The sequence below is a fragment of the Crinia signifera genome, chromosome 1 (assembly GCF_055691185.1).
Source record: "Crinia signifera chromosome 1, ASM5569118v1, whole genome shotgun sequence".
Lineage (NCBI taxonomy): Eukaryota > Metazoa > Chordata > Amphibia > Anura > Myobatrachidae > Crinia > Crinia signifera.
In genome coordinates, this window is record NC_139217.1 from 309,415,346 (window position 1) to 309,440,786 (window position 25,441).

Consider the following 25,441-nt stretch of genomic DNA (forward strand, 5'->3'; position numbering starts at 1 on the left):
GTGACTCGATCTAATGTGCCTTAAATGGATACATACCATGAATACCTTGTGTGTAGAATGAATACTGCAACTATTCGTGGCCTAACCCTCCTCAAGTCCCACCACCACAGCCTAATGCTCCACAGATAATTAAGATTGAGATGATGGCATTTGGGACCTGAATCATGTTGGCATTCCGGTGCTAGTTGGGATGCCAGCATCTGTATACCATTTGCCAGGATGCTAACCCAGCTTTATAGATTCCACCTGAGGCCCAGTGATTAGTCATGCACCTCTCTTGCTGGAAAATCTGGTTTTGGTAACCGCACAAAAAAAAAATAGTGATTTACTATTTGATGTTGTCAACTGTATAATTAAACCAAGAAGCCACAATTCAGTTGAAGAAACAATTTTGCAAACAGGGTTAGATTCATTATAAAATAGTCAGCGTGTACACTATTTTGGGGGTTTTGTTCCATCCTCCCACCAGTTATTTTGATTGTATTCAAACTAAAAGGACGGTGTGCAAAAATCCTCCACCAGTCATCAATTAATAGAAGGACTACATTTTTAAATCCAAAAGCTGTTCGAGGAGGTAAAAAAAACGATTAGGTCATGTAGTTCTTCGTAAAAAGTTTGTAAACCAAATAAAAGCATTGTTCATGAAGAGTATCTCATTTCCCTTCAAATACAGCTACACTATCTTTGTGCATTTCCTTTTGGAATTTAGACAAGTTATATTTTACACTTACATAATTATGCTCTGTTTTTTTATTTCATTCAGTAATAGTGTGCGACCAACCACAAACATCGGAATACATTCAAAGGCCTGAAAACCCATGACTTAAGATAACATATTGGATAACAAACAGTGAGACAATGAGGGGAAGGGAAAAAATGCTTTTCACTTACTTGTAAACAAAGCTGACCAGGGCGTCATACTACTTGCGCCTCCTTAGTAATTGGCATGAAACATGTGTCTACACTTGTGTAGAAGGTTTAAAGGACAGGAACATTTCAAATGTATTTAACCGTTTGAGTGCCAAGTGAATTTATCCAAATAGGTTCGAAAATTGCCAAGCAAACATTGTAATTCATCATTACCATATATAGGAATTTTATTTAATTTTTTTATATATATATATATATATATATATATATATATATATATATATATATATATATATATATATATATATATATATATATATATATATATATATATATATATATATATATATATAGTCTCATAGGAAGGAACAGACAGCGGCACTCCAAGGGTTTTCAAAAGCGTGTATTAAAGCAAACCAACGTTTCGGGGTATCATTCACCCCTTTGTCAAGGTTTAAGTGCAATAACAAGAAAATAGTGACTGGTGCTTACCTTAAATAACAAAGTGTGACAGAGACAAATCACATTGCTCAGCATGCTGGTGCTGCAGGACCCGGAAGTGTGAGCACAGGAAGTGCTCTGTGGCAGGATATCCTGTGTGTGAACAGCACATTGGAGTGCAAGCTGCATGGTCTCCATGGAGACACTGGTGAGAACAATCATAGGGGGTGTGTGCATGTCTCCAGCTAGCCGCTGTGTGATTGGTCTCTGCCTAAAAGACAAAGATACACAGTAAAGTAAATGCAAATAGCAAAACGTAATAGGAGGTGAAAAAGACATTCAATGTGTTATATATACGTGTATCTAGTGCTATATATTGGTGAGAAAGACAAATCATATAAAAAAATGTCGAATAAAAAACATCTACACAAAGGTGTGGGTAACACCTCTCACTCCGTGGGTAAATCTGGCAGTCTGTAAGGACTTGCATAATATTGGAAGCCGTGCTTATGGATATCGGTGCATTTACTGTGATTAATGCACCTGGATGGCCAGTATCATGTAGCAGCATGGCAATCAGTCAGGGCTGAATTTCCCCGTGTAGTTCCGTCACGGACAAAAGGAGTCAACTGTTTTAGTGTCGACATCAAGTCAGTCATAATGCAAATGTCAAGCCCAATTCGACCTATGGGGTCTATACTGGGTAGTCGAGAAAATATAACTAACTGTGGGACAACTCAAGGTAAAACAGAAAGGGTAAAGTGATAGCGAGAAGTTTAAGAGGAGAGGAAGAAAAAGCACACTGGTCCTGTGGTTGTCGCAGGTATATGTGTGGGGGTAATGCCCAAGTGATGTTGTATACCCTGTAGGTGTATCTAAGTTGTCACTGTGGCGGGATGAACGGTGGCTGCGTCGGCATGTGTCGATCAGAGTCAGAGATTTCACTCATCCTGTCACCTCTCTCCCAGTCATGAATGGGTAAAATAATCAATATAAGGTGGGATAAAGAAAATATAATAGAAATGGGTACAGGGACAGCAAGAACTAGCAGAGAAGAAGAAAAAGCACTCAAAACTTGGTGTCAGGTAGTACCCTAACCGGATCAGTGAGATGTGGTCCCGAAGGTGGATCAGTTGGTCCATGTCTCTAATAAGGGGCCTTACTAGTAGTCTAGGTCATCAGGAAAAACTTAAACTTTAACGGGATAAACTGAATATAATTGGAAAGGGTAAAGGGACAGCAAGAATAGTGAAGAGGAAGAAAAAGCACACTAAATCTGAGATCAAAGGTCACAGAAATATGGCATAACTGAATTTTTCATTAAGTCCATACGGCTTGGTACAGTTCAGTTTGTGGATCCAGGTAGCTTCTCTTTTAAGGAGCAATCCATCCCTATCGCCTCGTCTCAATGACTCTGGAACGTGGTCAATAATGATGTGTTTAAGGTCCGTGAGCTTATGCTTCATCAGGGCAAAATGTTTGGAGACAGGTTGCTCGTTGTCTTTTCCACTGAGTGCCTTGCTGATGGAGGACCTGTGTAGCGCCATGCGGGTGCGTAAAGATCTTATTGTCTTACCCACGTATAACAGCTTACAGGGGCATTGGATGATGTAGACGATGTGGGTGGTGGTACACGTTACAACGTGTCTGATGGGAAAACATGTACCATTGGAGGGATGTGTGAATTCTGTGCCTGTTAACATGTGTTGACAAGTAGTGCAGCCTATGCATTTATAGCACCCATTGGAGCGTCGTAGGAAATTGCTCTGGTTGTCCGTGACAGTTCTGGCAAAGCCTGTAATATCATTATGGACAATCCTGTCACATATGTTTTTCCCCCTGGTATGGCAGATGAGGGGAGTTTTCTCTTTCAGTCCTGGTAGATTCACATCGGTTTTGACGATGGGCCAAAGGGCACGAGATGCTCTCGGTAGGATGTAAGAGGCAGTATTGTACCTGGACACAAATGGTAGTGCATTTTCTTGTTTAGAATTCTTTCTTGCATTATCTTGAACACTGGATAACAAGGAGTCCCTAGAGATCGTGAGGACTTCTTGTTTCTGCAGGAGTAACAGGTTCCTTTTGTACCCTCTTTCTTCAAACTTAGCAATCATATTGTCAAGGACTGAGGGTAGCATGCTGGCATCACTGACTATCCTTGCTGCCCTTAACATTTGTGATCTGGGTAGGGCTTTTTTCAGGGGGGTGGGATGGAAGCTGTTCCCCTTTAATACATTATTTTTGTCCGTAGGCTTGACATACAGACTGGTACTAATGTTGCCGTCCCTCAAATTGATTTGGACATCCAAATAGTTGGCAGTACTGGTGGAGGACTGGTATGTAAACTTTATCGGGGAGTCTCTCCTATTGATGTTCTGCATGAGGGATTCATACCAGTCCTCCACCAGTACTGCCAACTATTTGGATGTCCAAATCAATTTGAGGGACGGCAACATTAGTACCAGTCTGTATGTCAAGCCTACGGACAAAAATAATGTATTAAAGGGGAACAGCTTCCATCCCACCCCCCTGAAAAAAGCCCTACCCAGATCACAAATGTTAAGGGCAGCAAGGATAGTCAGTGATGCCAGCATGCTACCCTCAGTCCTTGACAATATGATTGCTAAGTTTGAAGAAAGAGGGTACAAAAGGAACCTGTTACTCCTGCAGAAACAAGAAGTCCTCACGATCTCTAGGGACTCCTTGTTATCCAGTGTTCAAGATAATGCAAGAAAGAATTCTAAACAAGAAAATGCACTACCATTTGTGTCCAGGTACAATACTGCCTCTTACATCCTACCGAGAGCATCTCGTGCCCTTTGGCCCATCGTCAAAACCGATGTGAATCTACCAGGACTGAAAGAGAAAACTCCCCTCATCTGCCATACCAGGGGGAAAAACATATGTGACAGGATTGTCCATAATGATATTACAGGCTTTGCCAGAACTGTCACGGACAACCAGAGCAATTTCCTACGACGCTCCAATGGGTGCTATAAATGCATAGGCTGCACTACTTGTCAACACATGTTAACAGGCACAGAATTCACACATCCCTCCAATGGTACATGTTTTCCCATCAGACACGTTGTAACGTGTACCACCACCCACATCGTCTACATCATCCAATGCCCCTGTAAGCTGTTATACGTGGGTAAGACAATAAGATCTTTACGCACCCGCATGGCGCTACACAGGTCCTCCATCAGCAAGGCACTCAGTGGAAAAGACAACGAGCAACCTGTCTCCAAACATTTTGCCCTGATGAAGCATAAGCTCACGGACCTTAAACACATCATTATTGACCACGTTCCAGAGTCATTGAGACGAGGCGATAGGGATGGATTGCTCCTTAAAAGAGAAGCTACCTGGATCCACAAACTGAACTGTACCAAGCCGTATGGACTTAATGAAAAATTCAGTTATGCCATATTTCTGTGACCTTTGATCTCAGATTTAGTGTGCTTTTTCTTCCTCTTCACTATTCTTGCTGTCCCTTTACCCTTTCCAATTATATTCAGTTTATCCCGTTAAAGTTTAAGTTTTTCCTGATGACCTAGACTACTAGTAAGGCCCCTTATTAGAGACATGGACCAACTGATCCACCTTCGGGACCACATCTCACTGATCCGGTTAGGGTACTACCTGACACCAAGTTTTGAGTGCTTTTTCTTCTTCTCTGCTAGTTCTTGCTGTCCCTGTACCCATTTCTATTATATTTTCTTTATCCCACCTTATATTGATTATTTTACCCATTCATGACTGGGAGAGAGGTGACAGGATGAGTGAAATCTCTGACTCTGATCGACACATGCCGACGCAGCCACCGTTCATCCCGCCACAGTGACAACTTAGATACACCTACAGGGTATACAACATCACTTGGGCATTACCCCCACACATATACCTGCGACAACCACAGGACCAGTGTGCTTTTTCTTCCTCTCCTCTTAAACTTCTCGCTATCACTTTACCCTTTCTGTTTTACCTTGAGTTGTCCCACAGTTAGTTATATTTTCTCGACTACCCAGTATAGACCCCATAGGTCGAATTGGGCTTGACATTTGCATTATGACTGACTTGATGTCGACACTAAAACAGTTGACTCCTTTTGTCCGTGACGGAACTACACGGGGAAATTCAGCCCTGACTGATTGCCATGCTGCTACATGATACTGGCCATCCAGGTGCATTAATCACAGTAAATGCACCGATATCCATAAGCACGGCTTCCAATATTATGCAAGTCCTTACAGACTGCCAGATTTACCCACGGAGTGAGAGGTGTTACCCACACCTTTGTGTAGATGTTTTTTATTCGACATTTTTTTATATGATTTGTCTTTCTCACCAATATATAGCACTAGATACACGTATATATAACACATTGAATGTCTTTTTCACCTCCTATTACGTTTTGCTATTTGCATTTACTTTACTGTGTATCTTTGTCTTTTAGGCAGAGACCAATCACACAGCGGCTAGCTGGAGACATGCACACACCCCCTATGATTGTTCTCACCAGTGTCTCCATGGAGACCATGCAGCTTGCACTCCAATGTGCTGTTCACACACAGGATATCCTGCCACAGAGCACTTCCTGTGCTCACACTTCCGGGTCCTGCAGCACCAGCATGCTGAGCAATGTGATTTGTCTCTGTCACACTTTGTTATTTAAGGTAAGCACCAGTCACTATTTTCTTGTTATTGCACTTAAACCTTGACAAAGGGGTGAATGATACCCCGAAACGTTGGTTTGCTTTAATACACGCTTTTGAAAACCCTTGGAGTGCCGCTGTCTGTTCCTTCCTATGAGACTACCTGTTTGTTCCAGAAGGCACCCAGGTACTGAATCCCAGCTGAGGGAGTGCCGGGCCGTCTACCTCTCTCTCTATATATATATATATATATATATATATATATATACACAGGTCGAGTATCCCGTATCCGAGTATCCGTTATCCGAATTATTCCGAAATACGGACATTCCAGAAAGTGGAAAAAAAAATTTTTTTTGCTAAAAACTCACTGGGGACATTTGTAACAGCATCACTGGGGACATGATATGTAACTGGCACTATATATGTGCAAGACAATGATTGCTTGGCATTTAAATTCAGTGCTGAGATAGTACACACATTTTGTTTCACGTTTTGAAACCTTGTTTTTTGAACAATTAAAATATATTTGTGTGTATTTTATGTGGTAATAAAATATATTTGTGTGTATATTATGTGTTTATACAGCATAAATGCAAGATACTTCAAAATACATAATTGAAATATTAAAATATTCCGAAATACGGAATAATCCGTTATCCAAAATTCTCCTGGTCCCGAGCATTTTGGATACCGGATACTCAACCTGTATATATATATATATATAAACACAAATGTGAGCGATGCTGGCATTTTTAGAAGAAATGTTGGGACTCAAATGGTTAAAACATGCCAGTTTCTTCCACATAAAAGTACAGTGCAGTGTTTACAATCAAGCCTAGGCAACATGTGGAATTATATATCCCAGCAAGCGCTACTGGCCTCTAAATAGGGAAAGAAGGATTTTAATTTCTACAATTTAACCTTAGGATTTTCAAGCCAGATTTCAACTAAACCGCAAAAAGAGGATTTATACAGTGTGATGTGTGGTACTGCAGGGAAACCATCATACCCACAATTCTTTCTTTTTTGGCTTTGTCTTTTTATAAACTCGCCATTCTCTTGTCTGCAGGAAGCAGGATACAGAGGGAAAGTACCATATGTGCCCTTGGTGACCCTTTATCGGTTCTGTGGTTCTCTTGCTTATAGAAGGCTTTACTGTGGCTGTAGTAATGGGGACTGTAGCAGTGGAGCCTGGCAGTGAGAGTCACAATAAATGTATCCTTGCCTACTACTGAAAAAGCATTTATGAATATGGCAAAAAAAAAGTGGTCGTATGCAGCTCTGACTGAACACTGTTGCACATAAACGTCTGCTGGTTAACACTTTCCAGGACTTATTCAGGTTTGTAATCTACTCAAAAGTGGTTCCATATTAAGGGTGTGCAATAGCTCAAAGATCATTTCTAAACAAGCACATGGTCGGCACAGAAAATGTCAACACACGAGAAACATGTGTTTTTCACATGTCCACACCTTGGCACGTGTACCCCAAATTAGTGTACACAGACCCCCTTGCAAGGCTTGATTCACTCACCATGCTTCATAGCCCATGTGGGCTATGATTGAAAAAAGGTAAAGAATAAATAAAAAGTCCAAAACAATGAAAAATATTGTGAAAACAAAATAAATAATATATATTGACCTTCTCATATACCCATACATATACATACATACATACATACATACATACATACACACACACACACACACACACACACACACACACACAAGCTGCAGTAATCGGCTCCACTCAGATAGAAAAAACATGTGTCCAGTCAGCGTCTCAATTAATAACATAGGAAGAAAACTGTAAAGTCCAGATGCTAGAGTTGGTTATTCTTAATAAGGATTGGTAATAAAGATTATATGCAATTTACTATTTATTTACTATTCTGTTTATTGTTCACACAGCAACTTAAAAATCAGTGTGCTGCTTATTCAAGTTCATTAATAAAGGATTCTGAATGCGTACATATCTTTTAGCACAGCCGACACTCCAGATCGATATATTCTTCTTAGAATATGGTGCCCGTTACGAAATGAGTTTATGTAAGAGTTAAATGATACAGAAAAGTAGAAAAGAAAAAAAATCATTATTTTATTCTTTGAACAAATCATTGCACCAGTTATCTTTGGCAATAATCAGCGGTGGCTGCAGTGTTTGACCATGAAGCGCAGGGAGGACTGCTCAGCACATATAACCATACAAGTGATCATGTATATAATATACAGGTGAAACTCAATTAGAATATCATGCAAAAGTTCATTTATTTCAGTAATTCAACTTAAAAAAGGTAAAAGTAATATTTTATCGACATGCAAAGTGTTCGTTGAGAAAAATGCATGTCCAATCCTATTAGGGGTATTTGTGACATTATACCAGAGTTATAAATGTCCAGCGAATTGGTTTCTAAATGTCATTTTATAGGCTGTGTTTGGAAAATGACAGCAATAAGCTGACTGGCTGGACCTTCATCGCGCTCGCGTTTATCTCTTTTTAAGGCTTAACACATAGTTTTGACTATAAAAATGATTAGAATACTACAAGGAATATATTCTTTGTATTTTTTATATACTTTATACAGTATAGTCCTAACGATATAGTTCCTATGACACTGCATGTCACGGATGCACACATGCACAGAAAGCGCCCAGCTCAATTTTGCACTCACTAAAAACGAATGCTTGAGAAGCAGAGTAATCAGAATTAGGTTGGTAAATTTAAAAAAAGTTTTGTCTCTTTACTCTACCCAGTGTGAAAATAAAAAGTAAATGTAATTTATATTCCAAGATGTATTCACTTTATAGTACAATACAAAAAAGGACTTCACATAAAAAGTGAATTGGTTGCAACAATAAAGATTAGAACATTAACCCAACACTTGTCAGGTCCATAAATTAATCTAATCCTCCTATTTCTAATCATATAATCACAGGCTTATAAATTGCTATGGATATGTCAAAAGTAGAACGTGAACAACCTATGGCAACCATTTTTGAACATCAATAACAAATGGTTCATTAGTTCATAGTGTAACCGTGATGATTCATTAGATTAGCATTTAATACCTTTTGCCATTGGGCAGAACAGTTTAGTTTGTTTACCTAAAGTAGTGTACACACGGAGCAATTTACATTCTATTCAATCCCAATCAAATAGACTACATCGAACCATGAGTACGCCCTATTAACCATAGCCTGCTTAGCTGGAGCTTCCGAAAATGTAATACTGGGCTGGATTCAGGAGGTGGAGACAACAAATGCTGTTGCTACTGTAATCCCATACTCCACGCAAGTGCAGAAATATGCTAATGCACTGCCAGCGCCTCTGATCCATAGCTTACATAGAAAGAAGCCCCAGTAGTGTCTCCGTTGGACTCCGAGCAACACTATGGAGTTAGTTAAATTTAAAAAGTGATACAAGTAGCAACGGGAAGGAGGTCCTAGAGCTATTCAATTGGCCACACAATTGAGCCAGACCAGAGGATTTCTACGCTCACTCCTCCTGAGGTGTGAGCAGAAATCTGACTAGTAAGGCAATGGGATTTCCTGCCTTTAGCGTGGCCCAAACAGCATTGCAGCATGCAGTTGGAGAATGACAGTTTTTGCAACTTAGCCCAGTTTAATGCATGAGAACTGAAGTCTCCCAAATTAACAGCTCTGGCACCACGTTAATGTTTCTTTTAACTGCATGGACCGCTAGGATTGCCCAAAACATCCATCACAAGTAAGCCTTTATAACAGAGTATGAAAAATCAGGTGCAGGTTCAGACACCCCCAAAATGGTCACAACAGGTCTACGTTGGACTCTCCATCCCATTACCTGCATATGTTACACAATGACTTCAGTATGTGCTTCCATATTTTGTGCACTTACGTTCAGTTCCTATAATGAAACTATCATAAAAGGTCACTTTGCAGTCTAAGCTATGGTTCTAGCAACTGACAGCTGACCAATCAATGTAGCGATTTTAGCAAGGATCTATGACATGTCCGGTCAGAAGAACCCATTTAAATATGCCTGCCCAGTTCTGATGTCAGTTTGTGGTTCCGATGACAAATATCTAATGCAGCAGTTTGGACATCGGTAGACACAATAACATGTGATCAATATATATGTACGGTATGTCCTGCAATATGCCCAAAGATGTATTGTTGGCCATATATATACAGATTTAGTGGCAGATCTGGCGGTTTGGAACAAAAACCTGGTAATGGATAAGAGCAAATGACAGTTGACCATTTGCTTGGAAATGCTGGAAAACTGCCAAACTGCCATTCAGATGTTACCAGGTTTTTGTCTCAACCAGCCCATTCTGAACAATCAATCTGTAGATGTATGGCCAGCTTAAGTTCACAGATATATTATGTGCACACACTACCTAATAGGTCAGACGGGTCTGGTATGATATGCCGGTGGTCGGAATACAGACGCCAGAATCCCAACCACCTCAATGCCGACAAGAGGGGGCCGTGGAACGGCTCCCTTTGCGGGCTCACTGCGCTTGCCACGCAGCGGGCCTGGTGCCTCGCTATGCTCGGCACACTATGTTACTCTCCCTCTATGGGTGTTGTGGACACCCATAGGAGGGACAAAGTGACGGCATTGCGACGGTCGGGATTCCGGTGTCAGTATTTTGACCGCCAGCATATTACCGCATCCTAATTGTCTAGGGCAGGTGCAGCCAAATCCAGTTCAATTCAAGCTTTCCAGACCACCTAGCTCAGGGGTGGCCAACCGGTCAGAGGCAAAGAGCCCAAAAATATCGTTGGTCAAGCCAAAGAGCCAACATCATGCGCGCGCCGAAGGCGCGCGCGCCAAAAAGGGGTGTGATCGGGGGAGTGGCCAGGGACGTGGTCATATGACACAAGGGGAGTGGCCACATGACAAAACTTTATGCCCCTAGTGCCAGATATGCCCCCCACAGTGCCAAACATCATATGCCCCCCACAGTGCCAAACATCATATGCCCCCCACAATGCCAAACATCATATTCCCCCCAGTGCCAATCATATGCCCCCCAGAATGCCAAACATCATATGCCCCCCACAGTGCCAGTCATATGCCCCCCACAGTGCCAAACATCATATGCCCCCCACAATGCCAAACATCATATGCCCCCCACAGTGCCCATCATATGCCCCCACAATGCCAAACATCATATGCCCCCACAATGCCAAACATCATATGCCCCCCACAGTGCCAAACATCATATGTCCCCCACAGTGCCAAACATCATATGCCCCCCACAGTGCCAAACATTATATGCCCCCCACAGTGCCAAACATTATATGCCCCCCACAGTGCCAAACATTATATGCCCCCCACAGTGCCAAACATTATATGCCCCCCACAGTGCCAAACATTATATGCCCCCCCACAGTGCCAAACATCATATGCCCCCCACAGTGCCAAACATTATATGCACCCCACAGTGCCAAACATCATATGCCCCCACAGTTAGGAAGCTGGGCCCTCCAGCACAGGTGTTGCCCACAGTGCAACACCTATGCTGGAGGGCCCAGCTTCCTAACTAAAAGCCCCACCTAGAGGGCCAGGAGGGCCCAACAAACAAATGAGCCACGGGCCAAGAAGGCCCGACTAATGCGCCCACAGGCCGGAAGGGCCTGAATGTGCCCACGGGCCTAGTGCCTGACACCCGGTGGTCTAGGGTGGATGGGGGGTAGGAGACCAAAGGCCCCTACCTGGTGTTGGGAGAGGCCGCTGGGGGGAGCTTCGTTAGCTCTTTTGCTTCCCACCCCCGCTGGCCTCTCCGGGAGCCATCTTCTTTGTTCTTCCAGAAGGCGCCGGAGATCTTCTGTCTTGATCCCGGCGTCTTCTGGCCTCTTCAGCGGCGCCGGAACTGTTCTCCCCGCCGCCGTCTTCTGCGCCGTCCTCCGGCGGCTTCTCGCCTCTTCAGGAGCGCTCCGCCGGCATGGAGACATCTCGCCCTCCCGCTGGCGTCTGATGTCAGACGCCGGGGGCGGGGTGGAAACGGCGCGGCGAGCGCTGATTGCCTCGCCGCGGCCGTTTCCTATTGGCTGCCGATGCGGCGTTTTGAATTGGCAGCCAAATTGGCGCCAAATTCAAAACCCCGATGGGAGCCACAAATTTCAGCGTGGCGAGCCGCATGCGGCTCGCGAGCCGCGGGTTGGCCACCGCTGACCTAGCTGATGCACAGGTGTTTTCATTACTCACTAACATTTTTCACAGGAGGAGCTAATGACTTCACTTATGATTCTCTGAGGAGACCTGAAAAACTTTAATTATTGGCAGCTCTCAAGGCCGCCAGAGTGACAGCTCACCCACTTGTGATGTCAGTTCCGACGGATTGGGTAGCGTGAATGGAGACCACACTGACCAAACCATCTGTAGCTATGTCAATTGATAATTAGTTATGCGCATGTGCGAGAGAGAGAGAGAGAGAGAGAGAGAGAGAGAGAGAGAGAGAGAGAGAGAGAGAGAGAGAGAGATTTATATTTCTCTGCATAGATCCAGAGTATGCCCAATGCTAAAATAGGTTACAAATATTCTATCTCAGCCACATACCCTATTCGTGCATCTCTGAAAAAGTTGTTTTCAGAAACGCAAAAAAAAATAAAATGGACATTACACTAGAATGGAAACTAAAATGGGTTAAAGCCAACATGAATGTTAAATATAAAAATTTAAAAAAAAAGGGAATACCAAACATCTGGGAACTATTTGGAAACATGTGTTCTCCTTGCTAGACACGGGATTGCTAAAATTAATAGTACAAATGTAGCAGTTTTACAAAACTTCAGGGCACAGACATGTAGCCTTTCAGTATATAAATACATTTCAACTCCCTCCCAGCAATTCATTAGCAGTCCAGTCACTTCCCAGGTAAGCACAGTAAAGGGTGGCAATGTTATTTCAATGGAAAACCACCTAAAAATTCTAACCAGGATTCAGCAAGCAAAACAAGTGCTTTTATGTAACCAGCTGCTTGTCCATTCAGAGGAACATTTACTGTGCACAGCAAGAATGGCCACACGCACTGCAATCTGGAGACCCAAATACCAGCAACACAGAAATTCAACCACACATATGGGCAGTCAGTTGGACGAGATGTGGTATTGGTGCCACTGGTATGTTTGACATACCCGATTCAAAATCATGTTGATAGAACAATTTATTGTTTATTATGGTCATTTCAGTTCCCACACATTAGGATCTGTCTTATTTGTATTTATAATTTGGGGTATAAAGGTTAGGTATCAGTTCAAAGCATACTGCAGTGCACCCAGAGCTGTAGATAGAACAAGTGACAGCCTGGCCTTACTACAGACACATATATATATATATATATTTTTTTATTATTATTATTATTATTATTATTATTATTTATACAAACTTGAGGCACACCATTCTCGATTAGAATAAATTAGATTAGAATAAAACGAGTTGTCAATTACAAGAGAACATTATTATGCTTCCCTAATATTAATATACACTATACAGTATCCATGACCAATTGCTCTCCATCACTCCTCTAGAGCAGGCTGCCATGTTATGAAGAAGGTGCCTCTCTTACAAGGCAGGCACTGAATACGTGCTTAGCAGCAATGTGTGACACATATACTAGAAGCGTTAGAGTCAGTCAGCACTTTTACACCCACATCAAATCCCATCATGAAACAGTCATAAAAGATGTGGGAGGACTTGATTGGTTGGATGGAATGGAGTAGGGAGGCAAAACATGAATTTTCTTGTAAGAATTCTTTAGCTTTTCTGGTCACAAAAGAATATCAAAACAAAGGTACATACTATACTATGCATCCCTTTACAGATATAATAATTCACCAACATCAGTAACTGCCCTGCTGGATCTTTACTCCCTACCTCAGACACATCGTATGCAAAGGTTTATTTTGGTAGAAGCCAAAATCAACAGAACAGTGTATTTCAGATGAGGAAGTAAAAATGCAGCGATGAGAATTAGCACCAGCATGATGAGAGCAGACCAACTACATTTGAAATAAGTTCAATAAAGAGCAAATACTGTATATTGGGCACTAACAAGGCTAATGCCATGTAGACACGGTGCACTTTGCTTGCGACTAGATCCCAATTTGATTGGGACCAAATTGAATCGCAAGCAACACGCAAATGATTTGGACTATATAGTGGTGGTTTCAAAATTTTCTGGCCAAGGCACCCTAGACTATACAATTTTTTTATTTATTTTTTTAAACACACTTCTTATTTATATGAAGGCCAACACAATTAAGAAAAATACAAAATGTATGGCTTCAGTAAATTACCATAGCAATATTCCCTATTTTTATGTGATGGACTAGCCATAATAAAAAAACACGCACAGACCAAAAACAAATCCATTTAACAAGGTCTGCAACATTTTAATTACCATTTAACGAGTGTGTTTTCATTTTATTTAAGAGCACACTTAACTGAAGCACTTGTCTATAAAAAGAAAGTGGATCATAAATGTTAAAATGGCCCATGCTGTTTAAGAGCAGGTCACTACATCATGCAAATAGTATTTAGGTTTTCTGGAACATAAACAGCAGGTAAATTATTTCCTAAAAATAGAATACAGCCAAATCAACCAGGCATCTAAATCAACTGATTTCTGGCAAAATTCACTTTGACTTTTTAAATTTTAATATGGTCTGGAAGTTTATTAGTGTACACTAATGTTAATACTGTAGAATGAATGTGTGCGTGTATATTTGGTAGGGAATATAGATTGTAAGCTCCTCTGGGGCAGGGAGCGATGTGAATGTTATGTGCACACCATATAAATAAATTAATGAATGAAGGGTTCATTATTGTCTTTAATCTACCCATACACTGCATTTTTACCGTACACATCACATCGCACAAAAAGTATGTGCTGCACTGCAGTACTTTTTGACCTAGATCGCATCACATCTAGCTCAAAAAGCATGCTGCTTTAGCATATCGCATGCGTTTTGAACTAGACGCACGGGCCACATCACACCGTGTATGGGCACCCTTATAGCTTTGTGATGGAATGCATATAAAGTGAAAATGGATTCATCCAAAACAGAATAAAATAAAGCTGGTTACACACTACATAACGGGTGAGGAGTGTCAGTGAGTGTGAAGCAGTCAACATGCATACACTTATGATTCCCTCCGTCATCTTGAATGTACAGATGAAGAATATCGCTGATGACTTGTGGTAAACCACTAGATGATATAAATAGTCTGACATTCCAATGAGTCTTGACAAAAACAATCATTTTATCGTCTAGCTTGCACCCAGCTTCCATTTTTGTTTTCCATGTGATCAGCAAATTAGAAATTGTTAATGCAAGGTATAGAATTTCTAAAGAATTTGTGACCAAGACCATCAGCAATTATTTTATTATTCCAAAAGACCCGCTTTCCTGTACTACCAAAGCTGCCTACACACTATGCAATATATTGGCAGATCTATTTATCCACAATGGATCGCAATGGCCATAGTGTATTGTGTACACCCAATCAGAGATGGATTTAGTCCTCATGGGGCCCTGTGAAAGATACCGGTTTGGGGCCACCCTCCCTCAAAGCAATCCATATTTTTGCTGCTGATTGCAGGTGGCATTGATAGAGTACCTTGATGCGTGCTTTCTACTGATAAATGCTCAGCTCCATGAACATCAGCATTGCATACAAATCTGAATCAGGCTGGATGAAACCATTTTGTGGGTGTCGAAACATTTTTTGATGCGTCCATAAAAAAGGGACTTTGGGAGTGCAAGCAGGTCCGTGTGATGCCATGAAGTCACCCGGTAGATGCGCAATGATCCTTTGGGAACGTTTTGGACAGATAGGATATCTTTTTGGGGCCTCTTGGGACCTGCTTGTCCCTAGGCAAGTGCTTAAGTTGCCTTGTGGAAAATCCACCTCTGCCCTGATTTATTGTTTGATGTATTATATGGTTGCATCTTTCCATATGATGTGCTGCACATCAGATGGGACAATGCATCATACGATGTGTTGCGGTTATAATAATATTGTAATGATGTTTTGTGTAATTATATAATGTAGGGTGTACAAGGACACTATACCCACTATAAGGCAGCCTTGTGACTTCCCCGCATCCAAAGCTTAGGTCATGTCACACAGAGGGGGCATGGACTCTAACCCTGGGTTGTGTAGCTGTATAGCTGGGATGGAACCTTCACCGGTATGCTGTTCCAAGTACACTGCTAGCCAGAAGCAAGTGCCATAGGTTGGGACTGAAAGTTTAAGTTCACAAACCGGTAGAATTAGAAAATGAATTGCTAGGTTCTCAGTAAGGAGGATGACAAAATGTATATTTTTGACTGTGGGAACCTCTGTATGTAATGTTCGTGGACACAATGTTTTTATCATAGTAGAACAATTTTTACCCTAGTCTAGTAGTCTAACCAATCAGGAACAGTTCGCTTAATGCAACTAAATCATTACTTGTTGGTCTTATGGTCTACATACTGATGCCTGATCCATACAACTGCTCATATTATTTAGCTGTGCTGTGCCGAATAAAAGGGATGGAGTAAAGGTTCCAGGTGCCCTAGTATACATGTAGGTCCCCTTGTAATGTTGTGTAACACACCCATAAGCGCTTGCCATTCATACTGCCCATGTGCATGCAACAAAGGTTGTACAAATGGCATGTAGGATCTAATGCTTGTGGTGTGAGTGAAAGAGACTTTGGCTTTAGGCTGCCCAGATGGTGCTGTAGCACAATGTAAATAAAATACTGGTTCCTTCAGTAAGTTACATTGGCACAGCCATCTGGCATTCACTTAAGAAATTTACCCCCACAGTACATCGGGATGGGGGATCGCTAACAAGCATGGAATAATAAAATAAAAATCGGGCCTTCATCTTTATTTCTCGGCTGTCATATCAGCCCACCCTCCCTCCCGATTGAGAAACTCCAGTTGTGGTTAAGGCACAGAAATACCAAGGGTCTGGTGCAGAGTTGAATGTATGTTTTCAAGTTTCACACTGCTGATGCAGAATTATATACATATGTAGCTATTGCTGGTGGATCAGTATATGGGCTGTCTCATAAAATGAAACTTCGGGCAGATGTGCTAAGCCTTAGAGTGTGATAAAGTGAAGAAAGAAAAGAACCAACCAGCTCTTCTTGTATTTCAAGCACAACCTGTGACATGACAGGAGCTAATTAGCTGGTACTTTATCTTTTTCTACTTTATCTCTTTCTTTGGGGGGTATTCAAAGTAGGGTCACAACCGTCAGGCTGGGCTAACAGCCATGACCATGTCCTGATCTAGACTGGCGGAATTCAAAGTTCTGCTTGCCTAGCGCCGAGAAGGGGGTATGGCCACGGAAAGCGGCTGGAAAACGTTGCGTTGCGGCCGGGAGCTCGCCAATTCCTTGACGTTCTTGGCAGAATTTGCCTGACTGCTTGTGCAGTCGGGCACCTTCTGCAGAGATCCCTGTTCAATGCTGTCGGGGAAAACAGCATTGAAAAGGGCCCCGCCGCCATTTACCCCATCGGGAATGGTGGCGGGAGATTGAATATCCCCTTATTTTAGTACGTCCCCCCATGGTGTGTTAACAGAGGAGTATAAAGACCAGTCATATGATTTGCATCAAGCAAAGGGTAACGTAAGTGCACACTGATAAGGATGACAATGATCAGACAAAGCATGTGAAGAGAGGATGGGTGCAGGACACAAGCATGACCGCAAATACACACATTTTGCCTAATGTATGCAACACGCTAGAAATTCAGTGACTAGCTTTCTATTCTAGATCAGTCCCATTCTGTGGAAAGATGCTGGTAAAGGGTCCCAGAGATATGAAGCATTTTGCATTACCTTAGGACTTACCCATATAGACACATTCTGTCACTATAAAAATGTGGTAAAATATCTGGATAACAAATCAGATATCTGCAGTCCATGGGTTCAGCACTCACATCATGTAGTACAGCTATTAACCCTAAGCAGAGTTGTTCATTAAGGATACTTCTGTGTGTGTTTTCCAGAGAAGGGGGTATCGTCAGCCAAACCAAACAGAATTATGATGTTTTTTCAGACCTGGTCACTGTTAAATTGCAGAGCCCTGCGATTAGTTAACCACCGCCATGTCAGAGTGAAAAGCCTGCAAATATCACACCAATCGGCGAATAGTTCACCCCGTACACACTAGCCAACCTGTTGCAATGCCGATATATAGTTGACCATATCAGCGCTGCCGCTGGTCAAACTAGTGCATACACACTGAAAGATATTAGTTACCCATATCATTCAGTGACATCTCCCGCTCCTCATTGACCTGGAAGTATCAGATCTTTTTATAAAAAAAAAAAAAAAGAAGAAGGATACCAAATCAGAAGAGCCCTTCTGAGCAAAAAAAAACTTCAACAAGAAGGAGATGATAATCACCAAGACTAACCTCATAGTAGAACTTATTTGAATAAAGCATAGGGATGAACACTGATGTAATACTGTGACACTAAAACTGCATGCCAAACCATATTAAAATGATTATAAACAAAGGATTATGATACAAGAGGGGGATATTGCATCAGGTAATAAAGCTTGCTTTGGGCTATCTAATTAGCTGCAGCTTATCTGGGATTCGCTTCACCTGCCTTAGGATGGCAAAGTTAAATCATGGAAAATCAGCACCATTTTTAGTGAAAACAGAGTTCATCAGAAACAGAATCAGCTTTATTGGCCAGGTATACTTGCGTATACTAGGAATGTGTTTCATGCGGGTGAAAAGACACAGGTTTCACTGAAACCTGCCTATCTAATAGGGTAGCTCAATAAAAAACAATACAGGTTGAGTATCCCGTATCCAAAATGCTTGGGACCATGAGAATTTTGGATAACGGATTATTCCGTATTTTGGAATATTTTAATATTTCAATGATGTATTTTGAAGTATCTTGCATGTATGCTGTATAAACACATAAAATAAACACAAATATATTTTATTTGTTCAAAAAACATGGTTTCAAAACATGAAACAAAATTTGTGTAATATCTCAGATATTGAATTTGAATGCCAAGCAATCATTTTCTTGTACATATATAGTGCCAGTTACATATCATGTCCTCAGTAGGGCTGTTACATATGTCCCCAGTGAGTTTTTAGCTAAACAATTTTTTTTTTCCACTTTCTGGAAAGTATGGTTTTCGGATAACGGATATTCGGATACGGGATACTCAACCTGTAGCAACGTTTCACAAGCGATAATAGTATGGGTGCCGGACAGGGTCCCAACAGTCATTTGCCCGACTGTTAAAACCAAGACGGGTTCTCTCATAGAGGGAGAATAGAATAGGTGGCGAGCGTAGCGAGCCACCGCGCCTGCAGCGTGGCGAGCCCGCAAGGGACTTTGTTGCGCTCACCATGCTGTCTGAGTCCAACCAGTCTGGATGCTGACATCGAGCTAAGGACTGTCGGGATCCAGACTGTCGGAACCCTATACCACACCCTAATAGGATATCCCCAAAGTATTAACAGCTGTAAAGAGTTTGTCAATAAAAAATGTTTCTAAAGCAAGACTATTTAAAAGGCTTTGTTTGAGTGTGATAATTTCCACAACTTTGTGCCTTATAATTGGGGAGGTACAGAGAGTAGACAGCACTTCAGGCCTACATATGTGCTTCAGAGAAAGCCACATACACCACTAGCCAGTTCATACTCACAGTTAGAAAAAGTTCCATTTTCATTTACTCCACACTCCAATCTGACTCTAGGATGTTTAGTTATCTCTTCCTTTTTATCCCCTCACTGGCTGTCAGTGTATTTAGGTGGTTACCTATTCTCCTTGAAAGGAGACCTCTATCATGTTTACAGTTATACTATGGACCTTATTCTGGTTGATTCACAAGGCTGCGAATTCGCAGCCTTGCGAGTCCACCAGATGCTGCCTTGTGAATACTGATATGCACGCTGCATTCATAAGCACGGACTGCGAATGGAAGTTTAACATAAACATCCATTCGCAGGCTGTGGGGAAACGCCTACATCATTCGAATGGTCGCCGACCGCCGAATGATGTGGAATTCCCACAAACATCTAAGGTCACTCTGAGGTAACCTTATATGTGCGTGGGCATTCAGAAGGAAGTCTGGTTATGTCCGCTGCCCGCACCTGGTGCCCATTTCACCTGGCGATTTCCATGGGAACACCTATGAAATGCTGGGCTATCCGCTGCAGCCCCACGCCCGGAATGTTGTGTGCGTGCACCCGAACATTCTGTTCGAAGTGGCCACACGCACCCGTGCCAAACATCTGTCCCCAGGCGCACGTACAGTCCTTGCAAACACACCAGAATAACCCCCTATGTGTATAAGAGTACAACAGGTATGTTACAGGAATATTTGTATAATCCACACAGATTTTTTTAAGGTTTGATACCCTAAAACATGCATACACCGGTGTAAAATGTACTTTTTGTTATTGGATATATTTTTGCACCAACAACCTGTGGCTGCCTCTGGCCTACTGGTTCTTCTAAGTTTTTTCTTCTTTGATCCCTATTACTCTTCTGTGCTGTAACCTCTTTGTAAACCCCCCCAAATAAACACAATAAATTACCATGTTTAAAATAAACATATATCTAAAGTACAGTTACCAAGTTCTACTAATATAGACCACTTAATTAAATGGGAGAGAAAGATGTATATTTTGTTTGCTATTGGACTGTAACAGTTCAAATGGTTTATTTAATAAACTGTTGAAACTCAACCAATTAAGCATGGGTGAGCAATAGGATACCCTCCAGCTGTTGTGGAACTGCACATCCCAACATACATTGCCTCAGTTTTGCTATTTAGCCATGCTAAAACTGCTGCAAGGCATGCTTGTATGTGTAGTTTATTAACAGCCGTTAACTGCACACCCCTAAATTATACACTTATTTAAAATTAGTACAGACCCTAGACCAAAATAAATAAAAAAAATTACTTTATTTCTAAATATTAAAAAGCATTAGCAACATAAGTAAATAGTGAACAAACAAAAAGAAAAAACAAAGAACCATTGCTGAATAGCTACTAACCAATAAAGTTAATACTTTAATCATACAGTTGGCAAAATAGATGTCTGAAAAATCTAAGACTTCTGCAAGAAAGCAATCCCGAAATGCATGTCAAGTGATTGTTCCTCAGAACGCCAAGGGCATCTTGTACTATTACATAAATACAACACTGTATACTAAGGAGTACACATACATCTTGAGGGAAATACACCCATGGCATATAATGATATCAACATCTTGTTGCTGGCAGCAAGCAAAGCCATGTAAACACTGTAATCAAATTTTAATTCAGTGCAGTCCTTAAGGAAATAAGACATAGCTAATGTTAATCATGCACAGGTACAGGTCTCTGTGAAAACAAACTTGCACCTTTATTTACATTTCATAAGCAGCAATAGGCTGCCGTATAGTAAAGTGTGATAAAAATAAAAGCAGCTGTGCATGGCATTTCTAATACTGTAAAGATGGCACAATGCCAGAGGCTACATAACAGACCTTTACAGAAAAATGACGGTAAATAAATAATAGGGGCTCCAATGCAGAAGCATAGGAACCCAGAGATGGACGGTAATTCAAAGCAGCTTGATATTGCAGGAGGCTTCTCAGTAGATGAGAAGGATCCTGCATGTAGCGGTGTTAGAACATTGTGGCCATCAGTCGCTATGTTCACACAGAAAGCCAGCTCAGTAAACATTTGCTTATGCAGCTGACCAACATAACGGGGGGTTTACAAGGCCAATCAGACAGAGGAACATGCAAAAATCGCATAATGTGCCTTGTGCAGCTGCAGATTCAGGATAATCGGGAATCTGTCAGCGGTGGGTCTCCTGCGCTCATCTCTAAATTCAGTCCCTTGTGGGATAAGGCTGAATAAATGCAAACGATCCTTATTATAAAGGGGTACTTATGTATTATCTGGGCTCCCATGTTAAATGCACCCCATTTTTTCATACCCCTACTATCCAACTACGCATGGAGTTGATTTTATATAGTGTTGCGAGCGCAGCGAGTCATCGTGCCCGAAGCGTGGCGAGCCCCGCGAGGGGACGCGGTCTCATAAAAAAAACGGGGGCCCAGATATTACATAAGTACCAATAAAGGTGTTATCACAATGACAGTTTAAGGGCCGTACTTAACCCTTTTATTTCTCTCTGGAAGAGAGCACCCAATGTAGCTATTCAAATGTAGGTCCATCTGATTGCCAGTGCTGGCATTTCAGCTTGCACCCCCCCCAGGGGTGGTGAACTGAAATCAGCTGAAACAGGACTTTTTCATTAGTTTGGTTGGGTTTAGACACACATCCTTATGTATGAGGTGTGTAATGAAAAAAATGTTGAAGAGGGATGCGGTATAATAGATCTACAGGTTTTAGACAGAAAGGTATAGGTTAACCACATATTGTCGACAAGGTCAATAGGTCGACACTTAAAGTTTTGGGGGTGTCAACCCTCCACCCCCCCCCCCACCACAGAACTCATAGTCCTCTATCACTTCAAAGATATAGCATATACCAATGATATTCTACTTAATGTCTCTAGGACACATTCATTTACTCAATTACCCTTCACACTAACATTACAGAGAGTCCATTGTAAGATCTCAACTACAGAAACTTTCATAAACCCAATGCAAGCTGCTCTCATAATGACTTTCTGTCCAACACATTTTCAAAACTCTTATGGTACTAGGCAGGGTTGTACTTGCCATAGAATCTCCTAATGGTGCTCAAAAAGGATTCATTTGCGCTGATGATGCTCTGCTGTTCGTTACAGAGCCAGCAACCTCTTTACATACCATTTTAGATAGCTTTAGCATATTTTCTTACTATACGCTGAACACCTCAAAATCTAAAGCCCTACCAATCAATATGCCCCCACCGACATTGACCCTCATCACCTTTACATCCTCCTTAACCTATCCACTTCTTCCTCACAAATCAACCTAAATATTAAAAAAAAAAAAAAAAAAACACACATATAGCGGGTATAAAAGGTACTATGACAACAAAAATGCCTTAGTATACTGATGATGATGCGGTGATGATCAGTGATATACTGATATGATTTACCTAAATTACACTATTTGCTGACTGTATAAATGGCTAAATTGGATACTGACCCTGTTCCACAGGCATTTATCCCACCGCAGGAGCAGCTCATGTGTAAAAAGCTTTATGAAAAGGACGACTTCATTCACGATCACAACATTACATAGAGCACCTTCCAATAAGCTCCTGAAAAGATTACACAACGTGTATATACATTTTTCTAGCTACGTATACCTTGTTTTAATGAATAAAATAAGTAAAGTGATCAGCAATATCAAGTATCCGCCAAGTCACAGTATCGAATAAGAAAAAACTATTTTCAGCTTAAAGGCATACTGTATTGCCTACAATTAAGGTTAATTTGCTTGCTATAAAACCTAGCAAACAGACAATAGATATTAGAGAAGGAACCATAGCTACTGCTTTACAATGCAAATTAATGTAAAGTGAATTACTGTACAGGTTTTGTTATCTTGTCATCTCACATTCAATCACTATGAGGCTTAATTTTGCCCACGCTGAAATGTGTGCTAGGTGCGATTTGAGCTATACAATGTGTTCTATGTGATTTTGACAGTACACATGGGGCGGGATGATTAATATACATCGCTGCCCGGCCGCCGCAATGCTAGCGCATATATACTAACAAATTCGGCTGGCATCGCGGTGACTGAGGCCCCCTGCGATACCTGTAATGTGGTTTGCGGGGGGGTCTCAGTCACCTCCTTGGCTATGCGGCATCTCCTCCTCCCCCCTGCAGCCGGAAGGACATCCCCGGCTGGCTGTGACATGCTGCTGGGGAGGAGGAGCAGCACGGAAGCTGAAGTGGGAGGGTAGGGAGGCTGCAGCAGATGGCGGGCGGTGATAGGAGCCCACAGGCTTCTATACTGCCCTGCGGTGTCACCCTGCCCTGGGCAGCCAGGTGTTAGTAGATATGAAAATGCAGTAAAACAGGGGGTTTACAGCATTTTCGACTTAGCACAGATGGGGCCGGGCTCTTCTTTGCTGGTAAATCGGCAGAACGTCACCGCTGGCAATCCGCCAGCAGCCCGGCTCACCATCTGACTGAGACGCGTGTGCGGGGTGACGGGAACCCTGTCCTAGATCTAGGGAATGCCTGCATGCACATACTATTTCGCCTAGCGACATTGACTATGCGGGTGCGTGCATCGCATCGGCAAATACATACCATGTGATTTCAACTAGACCCGATGCAACTTAAACTAAAGAGGGCACCATAACATCCTGTGAGATAACAATGGCTACCATCCCCACGACAAGCACAGGGGAAAAAATTTGTTCATAATGGAATGTTATTTTAGAGACTTTCTTCCATTAGTGGACATAACTAAAATGAAGGCTCCATATAGTGTATATATATATATATATATATATATATATATATATATATATATATATATATATATATATATATATATATATATATTAGAACAAAAGAAGGGATACCCTTTCACTGCGCTAGAGTACAAGGACACCCAACGCGTTTCGTCGTTAAAAACGACTTCCTCAGGGGTAACAGTCTAGGTGGTAGAGGAAAGTAATATTACATTTTGTTCACAGCTCAAAGGTAAGTAGACCTGATAATGAGCACTAAAGGTACATACCCATAGGTAACCTAACCTTTGGAGAAAGATGTTCCCTTCTCAGTGCAAAAGGTTTGAGCTGTGAACAAAATGTAATATTACTTTCCTCTACCACCTAGACGGTTACCCCTGAGGAAGTAGTTTTTAACGACGAAACGCGTTGGGTGTCCTTGTACTGTTGACCGTGGTTGAATATATGACTCCACACAGATGAACAAAATGTTTTATTATCTTTTTATATTTATATTATAATAAATCTGTTGTATTGTGATTTATATTGTCACAAATTCTTATGGTGGTGGACATATCTAAATAGGGCGCACTTTGTTACTTGTTTGCCATTTTCCCCTTTTTTCCCCACTAACAGGGGGAACATACTTAGTTGCTGCCCAACTTTTAACAATACTCTAGCGCAGTGAAAGGGTATCCCTTCTTTTGTTCTATTGTCTATTCTGTTAGCTACCCCGTGATCTGCTGCTCCGAAGGATATAATGCCGCTATTTAATGATAGATCAAAGAGATCGGCAAGAGCCAAAAATATGTTTCTGGAGGATGAGCAAGTCTTTATATCAGAGGATGAAGATTACTTTAGTCATCTCAACAATGTGGAAAAACTCGCTACGAAAGAACTAAAGAGTTGGTACGATGTTATCACATTAGAGAAATACTTAGAAGTGAAGCGGGTACCAAGAGGCCTAAGAATTAGCAAAACACCCACATTTGGGATGGGCAATGAAAATTTCATGACCCTATGGAATGGAATATTAGAAGAATGTTCCAACAAACTTATTACACTCCTTAT

General features: G+C 41.6%; 1 protein-coding gene across 4 annotated transcripts in view; it reads right to left on the reverse strand.

Moving 5' to 3' along the window:
• LOC146078869 (guanine nucleotide-binding protein subunit alpha-14) overlaps nucleotides 1–25,441 on the reverse strand; it is a 173,289-nt gene that overhangs the window by 112,435 nt on the left and 35,413 nt on the right. Inside the window, exon 1 of one of the 4 annotated variants that reach the window (XM_083186141.1) lies at nucleotides 1,363–1,557. The exons of the other annotated variants lie outside the window; for them this stretch is intronic. The gene's annotated coding sequence lies outside the window, so the exon portion shown is untranslated. Of the gene's footprint in view, nucleotides 1–1,362; nucleotides 1,558–25,441 lie in introns of those variants that run through there. 4 annotated transcript variants of the gene reach the window in all.